General features: G+C 31.7%; 1 pseudogene; it reads left to right on the forward strand.

Moving 5' to 3' along the window:
* Positions 1 to 3,882: 3,882 nt before the first annotated feature.
* Positions 3,883 to 7,504, forward strand: part of LOC102030578 — a 6,191-nt pseudogene continuing 2,569 nt past the window's right edge.

Consider the following 7,504-nt stretch of genomic DNA (forward strand, 5'->3'; position numbering starts at 1 on the left):
TATCCCTTTAACTTTTAAACTCCTACATCAATCTTATCACATTCTTCACATCTACTACTGCTTTTAAATTCATAATATTTACTTTTATTCTTTTTTCAACATACTTTCAAACCAATAACATTTACATTTATGGATCAATAGGTAGTTAAGAATATATTACTATGGCTGAAAAGGGGTAACTGTGTATAATTTTCTGATTTATCATAGATTCTGTAATATAAGTATAAATGTTGTACTTAGGATTTAAGGTGACAAGGTATTGGTTAATACACTTTGCCCTTTTCTAGTTTATCTTTGATGCTATAGTTATTGTTGATTATAATAATTTAACCAAGGTCACAGAGCTGTAGTGTTTACCTGATCCTCCTTGTATCAGAATACAAGGATGGTCTAGGGGCCGTAGAAAATACTACAGCTTAGAACCAAAAAACTGGGTACTGTTCTAAACCGGCTGCAAATTCTCATCTCAATTAAACAGAAGAGGGAAGAACCAGAGACAGACTCAAGGGCCAAAAGCCAGCTACACCTAAAAGACAACTCTAAAAAGAAGTCATTATACAAAGATGTCATGATACAAGTAATAAAATTACCTACCATAAGCAACATTCAAGCCTCAAAGGGGAAAACAAATAGACAAAACTTAAAATAGAAAACACAAAAGCAAAATGCAATCAAAAACATGCAATTCGCCCACCATGAGCCTAGAGGATATTTAGGTGGAAGAATTCAAAAGCCTCTCACTTGAATTTTATGAAGTGTTAGCAGCAAAAATTAAAAAAACAGGCCAAAAAACTCTAGATGTAAGCAAATTAGAAATAATTTCACAGGTAGGTAAAGAAATGTTGAACACAATGAAGGAAAAGCTTAGTGACTCTAGAGGAAATACAGAAAAATATAGAGCCACTTAGGGAAACCATGAATGCCCATCATAGGAAAGAATTGGGTGCTTTAAAACAGATACAAAAAGATAACCAGGAGATTAAAAACTCTAATGAAAGCATACCCAGCAGACTCACCAATGTGAAGAAAATTTCAAATATAAAAATTGGAGCTGTGGTTGGTAATCATCAAATGAAAGTGCCCTTAAAAATAGCATGAGAACATGAAAAATCAATCCATCAGGCGGTGGAAAAATAAATATATGTGATTAATGGCAATCAAAAAACCAGAAGACAAGACAAAGGACATTTTAAAAAAAGTTCAAAAACGTAATAGCAGAAAACTTCCCAATCATGTGAAAAGAATTTGACATTCACATAAGGGACTCATATAAGGCCCCAGTCAGACATGATCAGCAAAAAATAACACAATGAGAAACATAATACTAAAGATTTCAGAAATTCAGCAGAAGACCAGACTATTAAAAGCTGTTGGAGAAAAGAAACAACTTTCAAAGGAAACCTCATAAGAATCACAGCAGACTTCCCAATAAAAACATTAAGTCAAAGAGACCTTGAAGTACTTCAATCCTTAAAACAAAATAACCTCCAACCCAGATTGCTGTACTGTACAAAATTATCTTATAAATTTGCAGAGAAATAAGACACATCTATGACAAAGAGCACCTGAAAATATTCAAGAGCAACAAAATAACACTCAACAAAGTTCTGAAAGATATACTACAAAGATGACTAAGAGACAAATTGCAATAATGCCAATGGTATTAATCCATCAGGCAAGGCAAGAAATTAAACAGAAAAGAAAGACAGGGAGCCAACAACAGGAAAATTATATAGCAAGAAAAAATCAGTACATATCCATTATAACCACCAGTGTGAATGGCATCAATTATCCAATCAAAAGAAACAGATTGGCAAAATCAGTAAAGAAATAAGATGCATCAATATTCTGAATACAAGAAATATATTTAACTAAAAAAAATTCAAGACTGAAAGTCAAAAGATGGAAAACAATAATACATTCCAGGGGAACCCACCAAAAAGAACAGTCAGCTATTCTATTTGGTGACAAAGTAGATTTCAAGCCAAGACTATAGAATATTCTTACATACGTGTTAAGGAAACAGCCAAAGAGGAGATAATAATCATAAATACATACGAATCAAATACTAGTACCTACAACTACATAAAACAAATATTAATGGACCTGAAAAATACAATAAGCACTAACTTAGTAGATATGTATAAAGTGATCCAAGCCATCTCACAACACACATTCTTCTCACTCACACATGGGACTTTCTCCAAAATAGACCACATAAGCTCATAAAACATGCTTAAGTAGACACAAAGGAAATAAAATTCTCATTCATATTATAAAGTCATAGTGCAAAATGAAATTGGAAATCAGTGACAACAGAAAAGACACAAATTACATGCAGACATGGAAATTAAATAACACCCTCTTAAACAAACAATGGGTCACAGATGAAACTAAAGGAAGAAGTTTCTATAATTAAACAATAGTGTCAGTACAACATACTGGAACTTAGAGGACAAAATGTAAGAAGGTTGATAGGTGTCAGTGAAAAAGCAGGAGCCAACACAAATGACTTAAAAGAAAATTTGCAGAAGAGCCAAAAATTTTAAAGCATGACCAAAAAACCTGGCATAGAGTTAAGTGAAGCATGTAGAAATCCAATTAAGCATGCCCAAAAGAAATCTACACCCAGACGTATAATAATCAAGATCCCAGAAATTCAGCAAAACAAAAGAATATTAAAAGCTGTTAGAGAAAAAAGAGATCACCTATAAAGGAAAGCTCATGAGAATCACATCAGACTTCTCAACACAATCACTCAAGTCAAGAAGAGCTTGGAGTGAAGTATTTCAAGTCCTGAAAGAAAATAACTTTCAACCCAGAATGATGTACTCTGCAAAATATCTTTCAAAATTAATAGAGAAATAAGATACCTTCATCACAATGAACAAATGAAGAAATTCATGACCACCAAAACAACCCTACAAAGGTTACTTAAAATATTCTAGACAGAGATAAATGACCACAATTTCAAGAACAACAATAGACAGGAGCCACCACTAAGGCAATCAGTTAAACAGAGGGAAAAGACAGGAAACCATCAGCAGGAAAATAATATGAGAAGTATAAACCAATATATATCAATTGTAACTATCAATGTAAATGGTCTCAATTCACCAATCAAAAGAAACAGACAAGCAGAATGGATCAGGAAACAAGATCCAATAATATGTTGTCTACAAAAAACACATATAACTCAAAAAAATTCACAGACTAAAAGTCAGAGAATGGAAAACAATATTCCATGCAACAGGAACCCAAAGAAAAACAAGGGTAGCAATTCTGTTGGCAATGTGAATTTCAAACAAAGAATGATCAAAAGAGAAAGAGAAGGTCACTACATATTGTTAGGGGAAAACTTAAAGAGGAAGAGATAACAATCACAAATATGTGTGCACAAATTTGGGAGCACCCAACCATATAAGATGAATTTTAATAGACATGAAAAATCAAATAAGCAATTACACAATTGTAATTGGGGATTTTAATACCTCACTGTCACAAATAGGTAAATCAATCAGACAAAAAATCATCAAAGAAATACTAGGACTGAACCAAACCTGTGAACAAATGGATTCAGTAGATGTTTACAAAGTGTTTCACCCAACGACATCAGAATGCATATTCTTCTAAGCTACATGTGGGACTTTCTTTAAAATAGACCATACACTAGGCCATAGAATATGCTCAAGTAAATGCAAAGGAATTTAAATAATCTGATGCATATTATCTGACCATAGTGCAATGAAATTGGAAATCAAAGGGAAAAGAAATCACAAGACCCAATAAACATATGGAAATTAAATAACACCCTCCTGAACAACCAATGGGTCACAGATCAAATTAAAGAAGAAATTAAAAAATATCTATAATTAAGTGAAAATGCAGGTATAACATACTTCACAGAACACATTCCTAAAATTCATTTGGAAACAGAATCAACCTAGAATATCTAATGCAATTCTGGGCAGCAAAAGTAAGGCAGGGGACATCACAATCCCTGATATGAGATTATATTACAAAGATATTGTGATAAAGACAGCATGGTACTGGGAAGAAACCAGATCTCCAGATTAGTGTTACAAATTGGAAGTTGCAGAACAAATCCAAACACACTCAGCTACCTTATCTTCACCAAAGGGCCCCAATATATTCTCATAAAAACATAGACTCTTTAATAAAAGGTGCTGGAAAAACTAGCTTTCTACATGCCGGAGACTAAAACTACATGCATGTCTATCACCATTCACTAAAATAAAGTCAAAATGGATCAAAGATCTAAATATTAAAAGAGAAACAGTTAATCTACTGGAAGAGAAAGTAGGTAGAAATGTTGAAGATACAAGTGTAGGCAGAATGTTCATGAACAAAATCCAGACTGCACAAGAAATATTTAAAAGAATCAACAACTGGAGTCTCATCCTATTAAAAAGCTTCAGCACATCAAAAGAAATCACCAACAGAGTAAAAAGACAACCCACAGAATGTGAAAAAATGTTAGCCAATTTTCCCTCAGATAAAGGACTTATATCTAGAACATATAAAGACTTGAAAAAGTCAGATCCCCCAAATTCAAAGGCCCAAAAATTTGCATCTGTGATGAATCCACACTTCTCAGATGAAGAAATACAAATGGCAATAAATCTAAGAAAAAATGTTCAACATCATTATTCATTCAAGAGATACAAATTAAAACAACACTGACATTCCATCTCACTCCACAAAAGAATAGAAGCCATACTCATAAGTGAAATAAATAAGACTCACATATGTAAACATCATATAGTTTCCCTAGTGTAGGAAATTGAAAGAATTAATAAAATCCAAAATGTACAATAGATATTGTGAAAGGGGAAGAGACTACTCAAAAGGAAAGAACAACTGGGATGAGGGAAAGGAGAAAAGAAAGGAGGGAAAAAAAAAAAAATATATATATATATATATACAAGATGGTTAAGATAGTTATACTACTAACTGTTACTAGCTCATTGAAAGGAAAGGTTTATACCTATATTGTTTGATTATTGTTTCATCCCTATATCTTGTAATCTGAGCAACTATGTTGAAGATAACATTAGGCAATATATTAATCATTGTTAATTACCTATTATAATTTGAAATTTTCTATCATTATTTTTATTCTTTTTTCTCTTTAAGATAAAATTTAAAAAAGAATTCATCCAATAACAAAAGCTAGAGGGACTGTAGAGGAAAAGGAACCTTCCTCCACTGTTGGTGTGAATGCAAACTGGCAAAACCACTAATGAAATCAGTATGGAGATTTCTCAAAAAGCCAGGATTAGAGTTCCCACTCAACCCAGCTATTCCTGTTTTGGGTATCTTCCCACAAAAATTAAAAACATCATATCATAGCGATATATGTGCACTTATGCTTATAACAGCACAATTTGTAATAGCTAAACCTTTGAAACAACCCATATGCCCATCAACCAAGGAATGGATAAAAAAGATGTGGTATTTTTATACAATGGAGTACTACTCAGCCATAAAGAAGGCTAAACTGGAGACTTTTATAGGTAAATGAATGCAACCTGAGACTATACTCATAATGAAATAAATCTGACTCATATGTGTAAATACAGTATTTTCTCCCAGGTGTGAGAGACTAAAAGAGTAATGTACCATAGATATTGTGAAATGGGAAGAAATTTTTCAAAAGGGTAAAAGAAACTATGATGGGGGAAAGGATGGAAGGGAAAAATGCAAGTCAGTTGTACTATTAGAGTCTCTTCATTCATTGAAAGGGAAGGTTGGAGCTAATTTTGATTAGAGAAATGTTTATGCCCATACTCTGTACTCTGAGCAACTACTTTAACGATGATAACATGCAATGTATTAAATGTTTTTATTCTCTTATCATTTTGTTATGAAAATAAAAAAAGAAATTTTGTTTTACCTTTTTTCTATAAAATAAAAAAAAACAATTCATACATATACTGAAGCACACATTTATTTAAGATGGACGATATGATAGGACACAAAAATATGTAAAGAAATATAAAATGAATGGAATAATAAATAACCACCTCTGATCATACCTGAATGAAACTAGACATTGGTAAGAGTTGAAAAAAATCACAAATAAATGTAAATTAACACACTTTGGGGGGTACAGGCCCTCAAACATGCTAGGCAAGTGCTGTATCACAGTGCTAAATCTCCTGACTATATAACACATGCTTACATTAGTTTGTTAAATACATTAACAAATTTTACAAACTTGTAGCTACATTGCAAAGATACTGTGAATTGGGAAGAAATTGTTCAAAATGAAAAAGGAGCTAAGATAAATAAAAGGGGAAAGGAAGGAAAGGAAAACTAAAAAGAATCCGAGTTCACTATAATACTATTATTGCTTAGTTCATTCAAAAGAAAGCTTTGTGTTAATATCAACTGGAGAATTTCTATGTCCATATCTTTTACTCTGAATAAATAAAGACAACAATATGTAATGTGTTAGCTATTTTTATTCTATTATTATATTATGAAATTTTGTTTCATTTTTTTCCATAAAGTAAAAAAATGAAATCTTTCACTCTAAAATCAGAAACAACCAAGAGAGTCTACTATCACCATTCCTATTTAATATAGTTATGGAAACATTAGCCAGGGCAATTAGAAGAGAGAGAGAGAGAGAAGGAATAAGGATAAGAAACAAAGAAGTTCCAGGCAGACATTGGCATTGGCTCATTAATTTTTTAAAAAGGAAACAACTCGTATTAGATTAGAGCATACCTGCATGAACTCATTTTACCTTAGTTATCTCTTTAAAATCTCTATGTCCAAATACGGTCACACGCCAGTACTGGTTGTTAGGACTTTAACATATGCACTTGAGGAGGACAGAATTCAATCCATGAAAAGTATTACAAATTTTAAATAAATCACATTTTTAATAAGTCTACACACAAAAATCTAAAGTATACAGTGGGTAAAATATGGTTAAAGAATAAAAGTATATAGAGGATAATTTAATATTTTAGATTATGATTTTTATTTTATATTTTGAATTATTATAAAACTAAATGATTTGATTTCACATTTTATATTTGAGAAACTAATATAGAATTTTATATAGAATGATCATCAGCAACACCTTACTGAGGTGTTGAAATTATCAGAATGATATTGTGAAAGTTAAGGAAATTGCTCAAAAGTAAAGAACTGGGATGAGGGAAAAGAGAAAAGAAAGAAGGGGAAAATTATGTATATATGTATACACAGGATAGCTACCATAGTTGTACTACTGACTTCTACTGCTTTATTGAAAGGAAGGATTAATGTTTAATTGTTTGATCAATCTTACAAGTCTATATTTGTTTACCAGAGTAACGAATTTGAAGATAACAATATGTAATACAACAACCATTGTTAATTTCCTATCACCTTGTCTGAAATTCTGTATTGCTTGTATTGTTTTTGTGTTATTCTGCAAACGTAGGTGTGTTTGTTAATATGTTTTCATTCTTTTATCTTTAAAATA

The sequence above is a fragment of the Chinchilla lanigera genome, unplaced genomic scaffold (genome assembly GCF_000276665.1).
Source record: "Chinchilla lanigera isolate Chin_1 unplaced genomic scaffold, ChiLan1.0 scaffold00161, whole genome shotgun sequence".
Lineage (NCBI taxonomy): Eukaryota > Metazoa > Chordata > Mammalia > Rodentia > Chinchillidae > Chinchilla > Chinchilla lanigera.